The sequence below is a fragment of the Antechinus flavipes genome, chromosome 1 (genome assembly GCF_016432865.1).
Source record: "Antechinus flavipes isolate AdamAnt ecotype Samford, QLD, Australia chromosome 1, AdamAnt_v2, whole genome shotgun sequence".
Taxonomy (NCBI): Eukaryota; Metazoa; Chordata; class Mammalia; order Dasyuromorphia; family Dasyuridae; genus Antechinus; species Antechinus flavipes.
This window is the reverse complement of record NC_067398.1, coordinates 30,547,461-30,562,832: the sequence shown is the minus strand read 5'-3', so window position 1 is coordinate 30,562,832 and position 15,372 is coordinate 30,547,461.

Sequence of the window (15,372 nt, the reverse complement as noted above, 5' to 3'; positions counted from 1 at the left end):
TGGTCCATGATGGATGGATGAGCAGAGATTAAATAAGACCCCTTTTCTTAGAGGCTAACATAAGATATAGTACCACTTACATGTCATGTCTAAGCATAATATTAACATATACATTGATACTGTATTTCTAGAAAAAAAAGGTTTCTAATATGCTTCTGCATACAGAATTTAAGTAAATAATTATTTTTAAACCTAAGATTTAGGCAGTTTTAGTATTCCACATTATGCTAATGTTTGACAATTACTAAGTGTGGGTATCAGCCAGTGGGTTTTTTTTTTAAGTTTAATTTAAAGCAATTTGACATGGAAAGGTTATTACTTTAGTTGCCAATAAAAGCTGTACTTTTAACATAAGTGTACACCAGGCCCTAGGGTATGTGACTATTATCTTTTCTGCAATTATGTGGTGTTCTACATAAATGTTTAAAAAAAAACTTAGAAATATCAAAAGTACCAACTTAGATACAATATAAAAGTTGAATAGATAAAATGGGAAACCCAGTATTCTAGACACAACAAAGGTTGAGGTTTCCTCCTAGAGGTCATATTAGGAATGACACCAGCTGGCTCAGAACAAATTAATTCAAACTATATCTTAAAACACACACACTTAGCAACCAGAATATCGATTTTATGAACATTTTGTCTTGAGATGCAGTTGTTCAATTTCAACAGCTAAATGCCATTAACAAAAGGAGCATCGCTCTGAACCAATGAACTCGTCTTCTAGAGTCGCTGTGCTAGGAAAAAGGAAAAAAGAACATTTCTCAGATGGTGTTTGCCATGCTCCATTTTTATGTGTCCCTAAAAAGAGGCACTAATTGATAGAAATCAGGCTGTTTGGGGTGTGGGAAGTCTTTTTCTTCTCCCTGATCATTCCTCCAACAAAACAAAACACACACACACACACACACAGACACACACACACACACACACACACACCCTCCAAAATGGTGAGTTTGTAGTTTGCTATCAGCTCACCCCCCCTTCACCCACTTACCTTTATCTCTGGGGTATACATAGTTAATGAATGGGGGAAATGAGAGGGAAAGGGAGAGGATTTAATCAATAACTACTGTCAATTCTTCATTATTATGACTTAGCTCCCTTCCTATAATAGGAAATCACTCATGAAAAGTAGGTATGGTTGGATTGACAAAGTAGGGGGCATTCACTCAGACCTCTGCTTAAAAGGAAAGTTTAATCCATCAAAAGAAGAGCTCATCCAAGCCTCCAACACAGTTACAAACATGGTTGATGCCAGACTGGGGAGAGAAGTGACCTACTTCTCTTCTCAAGACCTAAAAAAATCCTCTTGTGTTAAAATGGACAAATATACTTGGGCTCCGGCGAAAGGAGAAAAGCCTCTCTTGGTGGGTACACAGCAGTATCCCAAAGATGGAAAGAAACTCAGAGGCTTTGTGGTGTCAATCACATATTCATCAACATCCCCAGAGTGGGAGGGGGGTGGTCATGTGGCTATTTCCTGTAAGTCTCAAGAATACATTATCCCAACCCAGACTCTTCTGGTTAGCCCTAGTATAAGGAAGTTTCTTCTTACCTCAACTTTACCCCTTGAAACTCCCTCCCTTTGTCCATAGTTCTACTTGGTGGCAAGCAAAATAAATTTAATCCTTCCTCCATAATATATCGTTTCAAAGAACTGAAGACTGTTGTTAAATTTCATCTTTCTCCTCTACTAACCCACCACAATCATTTCTTTTCTCCAAACTAATCACCGTCAATTCCTCGATTGATGATCTTTTTAAATGGCACCCATTCTTCTCACCATCCTGATTGCCCTCTACTGATGTCCCTCATTTTGCTTTGTTTCCTAAACTGGGGCATCCAGAATGCATCACAACATTCAGATGTGTCCTTTGAAGAGCAACAGTCTGCTATAACGGGACTATTGTCTTCCTAATCCTACAGTCCTAGACTTTTTAAAGAGGTCGTAGACATAATGACTTTTATCTGATGCTATGTCACACCTCTAGCATATATCTCTCCATCTGTTCCATAAGGATGATACAGCAAATGCTTTAATAAAATCCAAGTAGTCATAGATAAAATGATTTTTCCTTGATGCTGTCACACTGTTTATTAACTCGCAATCCTATAAAACCACCTCATTATTTCTAAACAAAATTAGATATGTTCTTCTCTATCTTGTACTCGTGAAGTTAATTTTAAAAAAACAAAGTTGATTCTATAGTTGAGATTTAACCCAATTTATGAAAATGCCTCTTCTTCATTGCCTGTTCAGCCACTATGGCCCTTCCCTTGTCAGAAGCCAGATATATTAAACACACAGACACACAATTCCTGCACTAAAGTCTTTGGCACTGTAAAATAGTTTACCATAAAGAATGGATTTTGTTTTTACTATTAGAAAACACCCAGGAAAGAAACCCTGAAGGATCACTGGCCCTTTGAAATTTGCAACTGGAGTCTCTACACAATTTTGCTCCTTGTTAGAATGTGAGTTTTTTGAGAACAAGGACTATCTTGCTTCTCTCCTTGCATCCCAGTCCTAGGAACAGTACTATATCCATAGGAAATATTGCATTTATCATTCATTCATTTTTGTCAAATTTCACCTTATTAGATTCAGTATAATTTTCTAACTTTTAAAGATTCTGACTCTGCTATTTAATGATACCTATATCTTCCAGCTTTACATTTATGACGAGTATTCCATCAGTATCTTTCCTCCTTTTCCTTTAAATGTTGTTTGTTCTCTTATTTATATAAACCTTTTCAAGTTTTATTTCCTCCTTGAAGATTCCCCCTTTGCCTCTTTGAATATTTTTATCATCTTTTTTTTTCTCCAGGAAATATTCTCCCAAAGAGTATGTGATTCCCTTACATACCCTGGAGAATATTTGACAATATAGACAACTAGGATAAGAAGCTCTGGAGGAGAAAGAATACCTCCTCATTGCCCCTCCCTCTAAGTTGACATTGACCCACTGATGACTAATTTTGGGTCCTGTCATTGAGTCTGTTCTAAACCCACTTAGTCAATTAGTCAGTCAATAAACATTTATTAAGTGCCAGGTCCTTTGCTAAAAACAAGTAAATTGCTTTTAACAGGGATCTTGCAATATAAAGGTATATCACCTCTAATATATGTCTCTCCATCTTTTCCATAAGGGTGGTATAACAAATGCTTTTATAAAATCTAAGTAGGCTATATCTAAAGTGTTTATCTGATCTACCGGTCTAGACAAAAAATACGAAATATAATTAAACTGAAATGCCCTATTCTTGATAAAGCCATCTTGCTTTTTATAGATTATTGCTTCCCTTTCTAATTTCTCATAAACTATTCCTATTAAGATTCAGTAGGGGAAGTTAAGTAGCACAGTGCATAGGGTGCCAGGCCTTAAGTCAAGAAGATTCATCTTGGTGAGTTCAAATCAGATACTCACTAGCTCTGTGACCTTAGGTAAGTAACAAACGTGTTTGCCTCAGTTTCCTCATCTGTCAAGCGAGCTGAAGAAATAATGGCAAAACATTCTAGTTTATTTGCCAAGAAAAGCCCAGATGTGGTCAGAAAAAATTGGACCCTACTGGAAAAAACTGAGAAACAAAAATGAAACTCAAAAGATGAGAATACTCTCTCAGGACATATATACATGAAAAGGCTTATTATTCTTGACCTTCAATGCCTTCCTCAATTCATTTGTGTGCAGCATTCCTGCCACTTTTTTTATAAGACCATATCATTCCTTTGTAGTCATCTTAAGTTAATTGAGATTACTTCCACGTTTCTTCTTTTCTTAATCTTAGTTGATGGAGCCACATTAGTATCTTGAAGCAGCTCCTACATCTACACAAACACTTCTTCCTCAACATCATCAAAGTTATTTTTGTTTGTGTCTTCAGAATTTCATTTTTGAGAACTCTCCATCTGTCTTTGGCAAAATATAGTATCTTTTCTGTGAACCTTTTGAAATCTGCTTTCTTAAAATTCAGGGTCATGCCAGACTGTGCCCAAATTCCCTCTTCTTCTGTAGCACAAACTCTTGTTTGTGGTAGAGGTGGTACCTAGTCACCAAGATTCATATTTCTATTTGCACGAGCAATTTTGTTCTGTGGGATGGTTAGGTTTAAAATAGTATGGCCTCTTCTCACCTGCTCAACCTCTAAATATATACAAATATATCAGCTGCCCTGCGTGTGTGTGTGTGTGTGTGTGTGTGTGTGTGTGTGTGTGTGAGAGAGAGAGAGAGAGAGAGAGAGAGAGAGAGAGAGAGAGAGAGAGAGAGAGAGAGACAGAGACAGAAACAGAAAGACAGAGAGAGACAGAGACAGAGAGACAGACAAAGAGAGACAGAGACAGGGACAAAATCAGAGACAGAGAGAGACAAACATAGACATGGAGAGAGGGGGGAGAGAGACAGACAGAGAGACAGAGACAAAGTCAGGGACAGAATCAGAGACAAAGAGAGACAGACATAGACACGGAGAGAGGAGGGGGAGAGAGACAGAGACAGAGAGAGACAGAGACAGAGAGAGACAGAGACAGAGAGACAGAGACAGAGACAGGAAGGAAGGAAGGAAGGAGGAAGGAAGGAAGGAAGGAAGGAGGAAGGAAGGAAGGAAGGAAGAAGGAAGGAGGGAGGGAGGGAGGGAAGAAGGAAGGAAGGGAGGAAGGGAGGAAGGAAGGAGGAAGGAAGGAAGGAAGGAAGGAAGGAAGGAAGGAAGGAAGGAAGAAGGAAGGAAGGAAGGAAGGAAGGAAGGAAGGAAGGAAGAAAAAGAAAGAAAGAAAGAAAGAAAGAAAAAGAAAGAAAGAAAGAAAGAAAGAAAGAAAGAAAGAAGAAAGAAAGAAAAAGAAAGAAAGAAAAGGAAGGAAGGAAGGAAGGAAGGAAGAAAAAGAAAGAAAGAGAGAGAGAGAGGGGAAGGGAGGGAGGAAAAGAGGGAGGGGGAAGGAAGGAGGGAAGGAGAGAAAGGGAGAGTGAAATAAAGAGACAAAGAGACAGAAAGAGAGAGAAAATGAGATGCAGCAGGAGAGCCATATATATATATATATATATATATATATACACACACACACATACATGTATATATGTATGTATGTATATCTCTACATTCAAGCTTTCTTCAATTCATTCTTGTGTTTAGCTCTTAGTGACCATCTTCTATGCCAGATTTCTCTCAGGTTCAAAACTTCCTCATCCAATCTTTGTGGTCTGTACTACATTTCACATATCATAGTCCTCAGAATAGTGGTCCTCAGAATACTTTCCATCATGTTCCCCACTCCTCTGACCTTTTAGATTTATGCTACTCTAGCTGACCACCAGAGTCAGCTAGCTAACAAAGTAAAAAGAAAACTGGATTTGGAATCTAGAAGCCTCATCTTCCTGAGTTCAGCTCCAGCCTCAGACACTTACTAATTGTGTGATTCTGGGCAAGTCATTTAGCTCTCTCTGCCTCAGTTTCTCATCCATAAAATGAGCTCGAGAAAGAAATTGCAAACCACTCCACTATCCTTGACAAGAAAACTTCAAATTAGGTCAGTGAAGAGTCGGACATAACAATGAAACAACTCTACCACTTTTTCTTTTTAATCAATAATTACAAAAATTATTAATATCTATATAATGCTTTAAATTTAAAAATACCTGAGAGAAGTGGATATTATATCATTTATACATAGGAAACTGAGGCAGAAAGGGTAAGTGACTTGGCCAGGGTCATATACCTAGTATTTATTTGAAGCAAGACTATGCACTTGTAGAAAGATATCTGAGACCATGGTTTTTATTTATAGTTGGTTCTTATTATTTCCCATGAATTAGTGAGTCAGTAAATAAACATTTATTAAGCTCTATATGCCAGACTATGTAAGACTTAAAGATACAAAGAAAGACAATCATCTCTGCTCTCTAATATTAGAATTGTTCCATCTTTTGTTATATTTCTTCTGGTGCTGTATTGATTATTCTCTGGTCTAGACTCTTTAGATCCTTCCAATTTAATGCCTTCATGACTAAGAAACTATGGTTTCAGGCTCCATTTTAGACATACACAATCGTTCTTTTAATTTAAGCCATTGCCCAGAAACCAAATCCCATTCTCAGATACCATCTTTATGACCAGCTCTTCACCATTCTAATTAACCTGCCTCTTCTCTATTCCCACTTTCAATCTGTTGTAACAAAACACCACCATTCCCCCTAAATTCTTCCATTGTTTGAGCTAGACTTTGTAAATCTTAGGAAAGATTTGTAGGTTGCTTCTGGTGGGATTATTTAAATTTAGGAGAATCACCAAAAGTCCATAGAAGTTATCAGTTCTATCAGTCATTGGGAAGCTCATCACACATCCAAGAAGGCAGCAACCTCTCTCTGTCTCTTTGTCTATTTCGCTCTGTCTTTCTCTCCTTCCCTCTTTCCTTCCTTCCTACCTTCCCTCTCTTTCTTTCTTTCTTTTAGAAAGGATTCAGAGGAGGAAGAGGAAAAAAGAGTAGTTATGTTGATTCCCTGCCAATGGGATACTGAGGCAACTTGATCTAGAGGGTTACTTTGTATATCTATCTCATCCTTAGAGTACAAGAAACTGGCTCCTATGGACTAGATCCAACTCTCTCTGTTTATAAGAACACTATTTCTGATGCATTAATTACAAATATTTCATGGTCCTCTCCTGCCTTTCCTTTTCCATGTCACAGACTCCCACCCTTCCCAAACACCTACAATAAGTGAGAATCCCTTTCTGCCTCTTTCTATTCTCTCAGATCCTTATTTCTTCTTTTATTCTGGTTGTTTCCTTTTTCAAATCCCTTTTAATCTCTTTGAATGTCTCTGATCTGCTGCTTCAAATGCTTTTAAGTCTTGATTTGTTCTATTTCATTAAGGACGAGCAGGTAAACTTCAGAAAAACCTGGAAAGACTTACATGAACTGATGCTGAGTGAAATGAGCAGAACTGGGAGAACTTTTTACACAGTAATAACATTGTACAGTGATCAACTACAATAATAGTTCTCCTGTGCAATCCAATGATTCAAGACAATTTCCAAAGACTCATGATGGAAAATGCAATAACCATCCAGGGAAAGAATTGATAGAATCTGAATGCAGATTGAAGCATACCATTTTCACTTTCTTAGGGTTTTTTTTTTCATGTTTTTTTTCTTTTCATTTTGTTTCTTCTTTCACAACACGACTAATGTAAAAATATGTTTTACATAATTGCATATGTATAACCTACATCAGATTGCTTGCTGTCTTGGGAGGGGAAGGGAGAAGAGAGGGAGAAAATTTGGAACTTAAAATCTTATAAAATAACAAATGTTGAAAATATCTTTACATGAAATTGGGAAAAATAAAATGCTATTTACATAGAAAACAAAAAAATACATTTCATCATTTCTAATAACCTGGAAAATGGGTCTTTTTCTAGGGCTTTCATATATCCTCAAGGATGAAGGCACTTTTATATTTGTCCAAACACTTGTGCTACTTGGTACTAGCAAAAACAGAAACGGTTCCCCTTCTGCTTGTCCATGTTCCTTCCTTGAAGTATGATCCACAATCTTCTGTCTTCTTTGCATTAGTTCTCTCGGCTGCTTCATGTAGCTAATAGCTATGGCAAAAGGCCTCTTTACCAAGTGGGAAACCAAATTACCTCTTTCAACAATTAGAATGTAAGTTGTTTGAAGGATGAAGGGACTATTTTTTTTTTTGCTTTTCTTTATGTCAACTGAATTTAGGATAGTGCCTAGCATATAGTAAGCTCTTAATAAATGATTACTAATTGATTCTGTTCTCTAATTATATCTTCATTTTCCTAGATGGTTAGAGTTCTCTGTTTCAAAATTAAATTTATTTAACAAAAGAAAACAGACAAATAAATACACAGGTGCAAAAGACACAAGGTTACAGGTCACAAGGAAACAGGACCAAAGTCCATTATATGCTGCAATGAGATCTTCCCATTTCATTTCACCTGACCTCTGATCTCCAGATAATTCCCTTTATTAGCTTTAACATTAGACACTATGTCATCTTTTCGGTTTCTTCAATTTATGGTTGTCTTTCCATTCTCTTCAAAGATTTCGAAAGCTCACAAGGCATTTCTTGATATTTAAAATAAGTGATATTTAAAATTAAAAGAATAAGTGAGAAATTACATAAATAAGTAATATTTAAAATAACTAATAGGTAGCATTTTAAAACATTATCAAAGGCAGAGTGGGCAGATTTTATTGTTGTTTTTCCAAGTGATAAATATCTGTAAAAACATTCATTTTTAAGTTGATTGATATAATACAAAACTTCAAGTTACTAAATAAAATGTTGAAGTAAAGATGGAAAAATGTATAACACTTCCCTTAATTTTCTATCAATAGGAAGCATTCTCCTGAGTGATTTTTTATTTCCTGTTCACCTTCTCTTTGCAGATAAGATTATAAAACAATGAGACTATTTACAAACTCCTAACGGACAATATTGAATTTCCTCACCTTAGGAAGTACCCATACATTTTCAAAGTTCTATTGAAAACTCTCATCTTGACAAACAGGTATAACTCTTGTGCAAGGTATTATATTAGTTGTAATACAGGAGGACTAGCACTTGCCAAGCTTTTCAAGGCAGTTGATGCATTTTTGGAGTCCAACTGTCACCCAACTTTCACCTGCAGCTGCAAGAAGCTGTAACAGCCTCCCCAGAAACCAGACCTCAGTAAAATCATCATGGCAGACAGGCTAAACCAGGAGAAGCTAACAAATAGGTCTCAAACTCATCTTTAAGTTAGGGGTATGTCTACCCCGAGGGTGTGGAGACATCCCCCAGTGCAATGTCCAGATGAGAACAATTTGTTCCAATAGCATAACCATGATTGAAGCAGGTGCTCTAGAGCTCTTAGAGCTTGGTCAGACAATAAAGACCCCAAGGTCATCTACTGCATCCCAGGCCATCCTCTGTCATGTTGACTTGTCTTGCCATTGAATTTATATGTCTCTGAAGAGTGAGACTGCCAACTTTTTGTTCCTCTGCTTCACTTAAATCTCATTTACAAGCAAATCTAGATGTCACATTGTGATGTCATTGGTCCACTTCGAAAATAAAGGATGAATAACAATGGCCCTACAGAGACTTAAGCCTGAGAACATTCTTCTGTGGATGGGAGAAAAGTCTTGTATAATTTGATGGAAAACTATACTACATAAATTCTTATAAGTTCTTTTTATTATTTAACTGGGGGAAAAGGCATAAAACCTCTGAAAATCCAGCTGTAATAATAAATGCTAGAGATTTCCAGATTGGCCTTTTCCTAATTGGAAAAGGAGAATTCTTGCTAGTTTGTGATTATATGATATATATATTTATATGACTTTTCTCTTGATCATCAGATTTTTAAAGGCATTTTTTTTATTTTAGATATTTATTTGGAGATAAAATACTTGTTCTCTTAATTCCATGTCTCTCATTAATAAGATATCTGTGTGTATACATAAATGTCTATCCTTCATTTTTTCCTAAAAGTGGTCATTGTGTCTAGAGATCAAAAATGAGACATGCATATGAAAATGTTTATATGTGTATGCATATATGTATATCTTTGTCTATACATGTATATATGCATATGAAGAAAGAAAGAAAGAGTGAAATAGAGGGGAGAGGGGAGAGAGAAATCTCCATTTTTTCTCTAATAGAGATAACTCATTTCTCAGGATTAAAGATGAGATATTTACATATGCATGTGTATATACATATATATACATATATACATATATATAACATATGCATATATGTGTGTATATATGTAAATATATATACATATTCTATGAGCATGTATCACAGATACATACTCATAATAATAGGTAGATAGAGAGATAGATTGAAAGATAATTAGATGGATGGATAGAGGAATGGAAGGGGAGGAATTATAATAAAACAAGAAAAGTAGGTTAGACCACATATGTGAAGAATTTTAAATGCCAAACATTAGAGTTGACATTCAATTCTAGATATAGAACCATTGAAATTTATTGAGTATAATCTCTTAGTGGGGATTTTATCAGTCATTTTCATTTAGATAGAGGTTGGCTTAAATGACTTTTGAAATCCTTTCCAATTTTTAGATTCTAGAATTCAGATTTAACAGAAAAGCTCTGACAATAAGCTACTAAAGACTAATTTGGAAGCCAATTAAACTCCTCACCAGATTCTCTAAGAAAATTAAGCTCCTCTGAAAATTTACAAACCTTATCTTTCTCACACTTTTTGGTATCATTAGCGGCAATAAATAAATATGTTTAAATATCAGATCAGTTACATAGAAGAGTGACAAAACTAAAAATGAGTCATAGGTTGCTCATTGGAGAGCAAATATTTATTATTTATCAAGGTATAATAGACATCTCGGGTCTATGGGCTAGGATTTGCCTCTGAAAATGAAATTAGGAAGGTCAGTGAAAAACATGATCATTTTCTTGAATACAGCATAGACCATCATCAGTGAAATAGGATGGTTATCTGGATATGGAATTGAATGCTAAATGGGTTACCAATGTCCAGATAGCTGTTCTATGCATGCCTGTGTGTGAATCAATGTCTCATTCCTATGGACTTCTCATTATCCTCAGAAGGAACTGATTAAAATGCAAATATATTATTTAGGATGGACAACACATGATTAATGATAATTGACCTTTGTATAGTGCTTTTAAGTTTGCAAAGCAACTTACATATATGTTCTCATTTGAGCTACAAGCAGACTGAGGAGGATACTGAGATAGAAAGAAAGAAAAAAAGATAGATAGATAATAGAAAGATGGTTAGATAGATTATATAATAGATGATGAGAGAGAGACAAGAGGGAGAAGTGGAATGGATGGATAGATAGATTTATTAAATTATAAAGAGAGGCAGAAACAATGGAAGTGAGAATCTAAGTGGATTGCAACATGATTTGGAAAAAAACCTAGAAGTAATATAGAGGTCTGGTTCCATAAAACATAGAATGTACAATTCCCGGGTCAGGATCCTAGGTTCTAGCAGAGCAGAGGTAGCATGGTTTAGAATGTATGACTAGACAGGAAAGTAAACACAGGGACTACATCTCTCATTTCACTGGATTGTGCAATTCCCAGACATGCAGAATGGGTACCCAAATATATTCTATAGATATACAGTGAGAGAGCAGGAATTCTTAAGCTGTTTTGTGTCATGAACCCCTGTGGCTCTCTAGTGAAGCTTAAGGAGCCCTTTTTAGAATGGTGTCTCTAAATGCACAAAATAAAATACATAGGATTACAACAGAAACCAGTTATGTTAAAATATAAGTCCCCAAATATTAAAAAAACAAATTTGTAGCATAATAATATATATAGTAGAAGGTCTAGCAACTATAGTGATTTCAAAGTAGTAATGATAATAAATATTATTTTAAGAGCTCTGCATTGGTAATTGAATATGAAAATTGGAAATGTCTATGATTCCTATTGGGGACAAAGTAAAAAATGGAACTCTTTTGCTGTAGTTTATTACCTGCATTCAGAAGTGAAGGGAAAACTAAATTCCAGTGAGATCTTAGTGAAAATAAAATCGTATTGTTTTATTTTTCCCATCCAAGTTCATAGGCAAAAGCTACACAAGATTTCATTAAGAACTACTAGAGCATGACAGGTAAAATTACCTGACCACGATCCTACAGAAAGGAAACATCCGAAGTGAGATTTGCATCAAATCTTCCTGTCTTCAAGGTCAGCTCTCCATCCCCTACATCATGCTGCCTCTTTGTGAGTCAAGTAGCACATTACTTTTCCTTTTTCATAGAAAAGAAATCTGAGTTTTAGAGAGGTTAAGCAAATCTCTTATGTAGTATCATAGTATCAGAATCATGATTTGAACTCAGAACTTCTGGATGAGAAGTTTAGAACTCTATCCATTGTACCATACTGCTCTTCCTTAAGCTCTTAGGCTACCAATACAAGACCCTCAGTTTCAGAGCTGCCCCTCCCAAAGTGGTTCACTGTTTTGTAGGCACAATGTCACTTGAGGAGATTAGTTCCAGATAAATATTAGCAACACAACAAGAAAGTCAGAAACATTCTGGTGTCAGTGCTACCCAAACTCCAACACAAACTTCAATTGTTTCCAGCCACTTTATTCACATCCTACTTGTTTGAGAAGAGTCATGGAAACTGAGCTTGAATGGAAGGTATTCATGACTTCAACTGACATTGGTTAAGGTAAAAACATTTTCTTGGGGTTTAGCAGTAAGTCTTATTTTCATCCATCAAAACAAAAGGCCTGTCTGTTAATAAATGCTTGTTAAATATTTATTGAGCACCTACTATGTTCCAGGAACTGTGCTAAGTACTAAAAGTAGAAATAAAGATTAAAAAAAGATGTCTCTGTTCTCAAGGATCTCACAGTCTGTTGTAAGAGACCAAATATACACAAAAGCTACATACATATAAGAAAGAGATGCAATCAACAGAAGTGAAGGTATTTGCATTAAGGAAGGATCAGGAAAGCCTAGAAGATATGTCAGGAAAAAGGAAAATATATTTTGATGGGGAGCAAAGGGACGCCATTAACACCTGAATTGTTGCTTAACTAGGATACTATAGTGAAGCCCTGGAGGAGCGTGTCACTGTAGAAAGGATGTGGGATTTGGTGACAAAGGATCTTGGTCTGAATCTGCACTTTGGTGCACACTACCTAAGTGACCCTGCATGTTACTTTCTAAGGAACTCAACCTTTTTATCTCTAAAAGAAAGGCATTAGAATAAATAATTTTAAAGTTCCTTTCAGTTATAATCTATGAACTCATGATTTTAAGCAAGGGAAAAACCTGAAGGCATTTGGCACCTGGGAATATCAGGAAGAAGTATGTAAAAGTGGGAGTTGTGCCAGAGATAATTTTTTTACATTTTTGGTATTTTTCCCAAGGCTGATTATGATATTATTCTTTAGTCTAAAACAACAGTTCTCAGACTAAGTTCTAAGGTAGGTGTATTTCTGCGCAATATGAATAAATCTCATCAATTTAAAACTAGAAGAGACAGTAGGAATCATTCAATCCAACCATTCATTTTATAGATGAAAAAACTGAGGCTCAGAGAGTTCAAGTCACTAGCTCAGGCACATGCAGGTGGTAAGTGGAAGAGCTAAGAATTGATCCTCTGACCCCTCTCTCTAATAAGAGGCTGCCTCCCAGGGACCATGAGAAAATTTCAATACTGGGGATATTTTTCCTGCTAAAATATTAAATGTGAAATAATTAATGTTCCAGAAACTTTGTAAAATTTTTTATATGAAAATAACATTTGTTTCCTCTATTTCTCCCAAAATTTCTCCAGCCTCCATTTATCCTGAAAACATTTATGCTTTTAGGACCACTACCATCCCTTACTGCCACCACAGACTAGCATTTAACAATTTCCATCAATGCATTTCAAACTGCAGAGTATTCCACAGCCAAATTAGTTTGGAAAAAAGCGGTCTACGGCATTCATCCATTCAACTCTATGTTTTGAACCCCTTTTCTAATTACTTAAGCACAAAAAAAGACCCATTAAAATGTCATCTCTCCCGTGGGGGGCTGACCCATGATGATGACCATGGCAATAACTCCTGGCTGGAGGGAAATCACCTTCTGGGGAAAGAAAGTCAGCATCCAAAGTTCCAGTCAGTATAAAGCAAACACCAGGCCAACTCAGAAGGAAGAGTTCCCCAAAACCAAGCCAAAAAAATGGAGATAGGAATTAGAATCCAAAAGCTGGAGCAAAAGATCTCCAGTCAAGGAGATCTACATGAAGAGCAGGAGGCATGCTACGGGAATTATCAGCAAAATGACTATTTGTCTGACATTGGCCACCTCTTGAAAAACTCCACCTCTGAGATCGCACCAATGAACCTTCTTCACCTGAGCTTTTCTCTGACCCATGGACCCTTGAGTCCACTAGTGGCCACGCCAAGATCTCCTTGTCCTGTTGGTCAGTAAAGGTTAGAGCCTACATCAATTCTTCCTCTCTGTATTCAAGTGTTTCCACCAAGAGAAGAGCAAAGAAAACAATCACTTGATATTTCATCAGAAGGTTCATAGGCCATTTTTTCCCCTTCTAAGTAAAACCAGCTTGCATGATTTAAAGACTCTTAATGAAAGATTTTCTCAGCTCTGTTAATTAGTGTCAATTGCAATGGTGATTTCTGTTTCAAATTAATTCCAATTTGTTACTTCACTCTTCCCACACAGGATTCTAGTGAGCTCTTCACCAAAGAGGCAAACACTAATAAATAATCCCTAACCTAGATTATTTGGACGCGTTTCTGATGACTTCATTAAGGTTGACAAGGACAAAATCGAGGAGCAAAAAACAAGGACATTTGTGTGCTTAGTGGTCCCCATTGGAGGAAAAGGATGATTGGCTGAGGTGGAGGCAATGAAAAGTAGCTCTAATAAAATGGCCATAAGACAAATTGTTAGAACCATGTCAAATTTAATAAAAAACTTTTGAAAAAAATCTATAAAACAGAAGTTTATAGTTTCAGAGGCCACCTTTTTTTTCTTCTTTGAATATTTTGTTCTTTGTTGACAATTGTTAACTTTATAACTTTTTTTCTTTAAAAAAGGAGTTTCAAACCTTTAGGTACAATAAACTTCCATCAGTCGATCAAGAATTTCCTATTTTCTAACAAGCACCATATTAAGCCCTGGAGACACAAAGACAAATAACTTCTAAAACATTTCCTGCCTTCAAGAAGCTTACATCCTAATTGTCCCTTTACTTATGGTTCTTCTTATCCTAAGAACTGGGAAATATTTGTCTTTTGATTTAAAATAATTAGTGAAGATATAGTAGAAAACTCAGTCAATGGTACTGGAGTCAGCTTACTTACTTGTTCACAACATCATCAACTGTAGGAAGCTCTTCCTTAAATACTTGCTAGCTGTGTGCTCCATAGTAAGCCATTTAACTCATCAAAGATTCAGTTTCTGGCCCCTAAAATAAGATTATAACATCTACCTGCACAAAGCTGATCTAAAGCTTAAATAAGATAATGTATGTATTACATTACATTACAGGGGAGCTAAGTGGCGCCATAGTGCCCAGAGCACCGGGGCTGGTTTCAGGAAGATTCATCTTCGTGAGTTCAAATCAACCTTTAGCCATCTATTGGCTTGTGACACTGGGTACACCTCACTCAATCCTGTTTGCCTAAATTGCCTCATCTGTAAAATGAGCTGGAGAAGGAAGTAGCAAGCTACTTTGCCAAGAAAATCCTAAACCAGATTACAAAGAGTTAGACATGATTATAAAAGAACTCAATGACAGAAATATAAGATGTTTGGCAAATTTTAAAGGGCTATACAAATATCATTTATTACCAAAATACTGGAT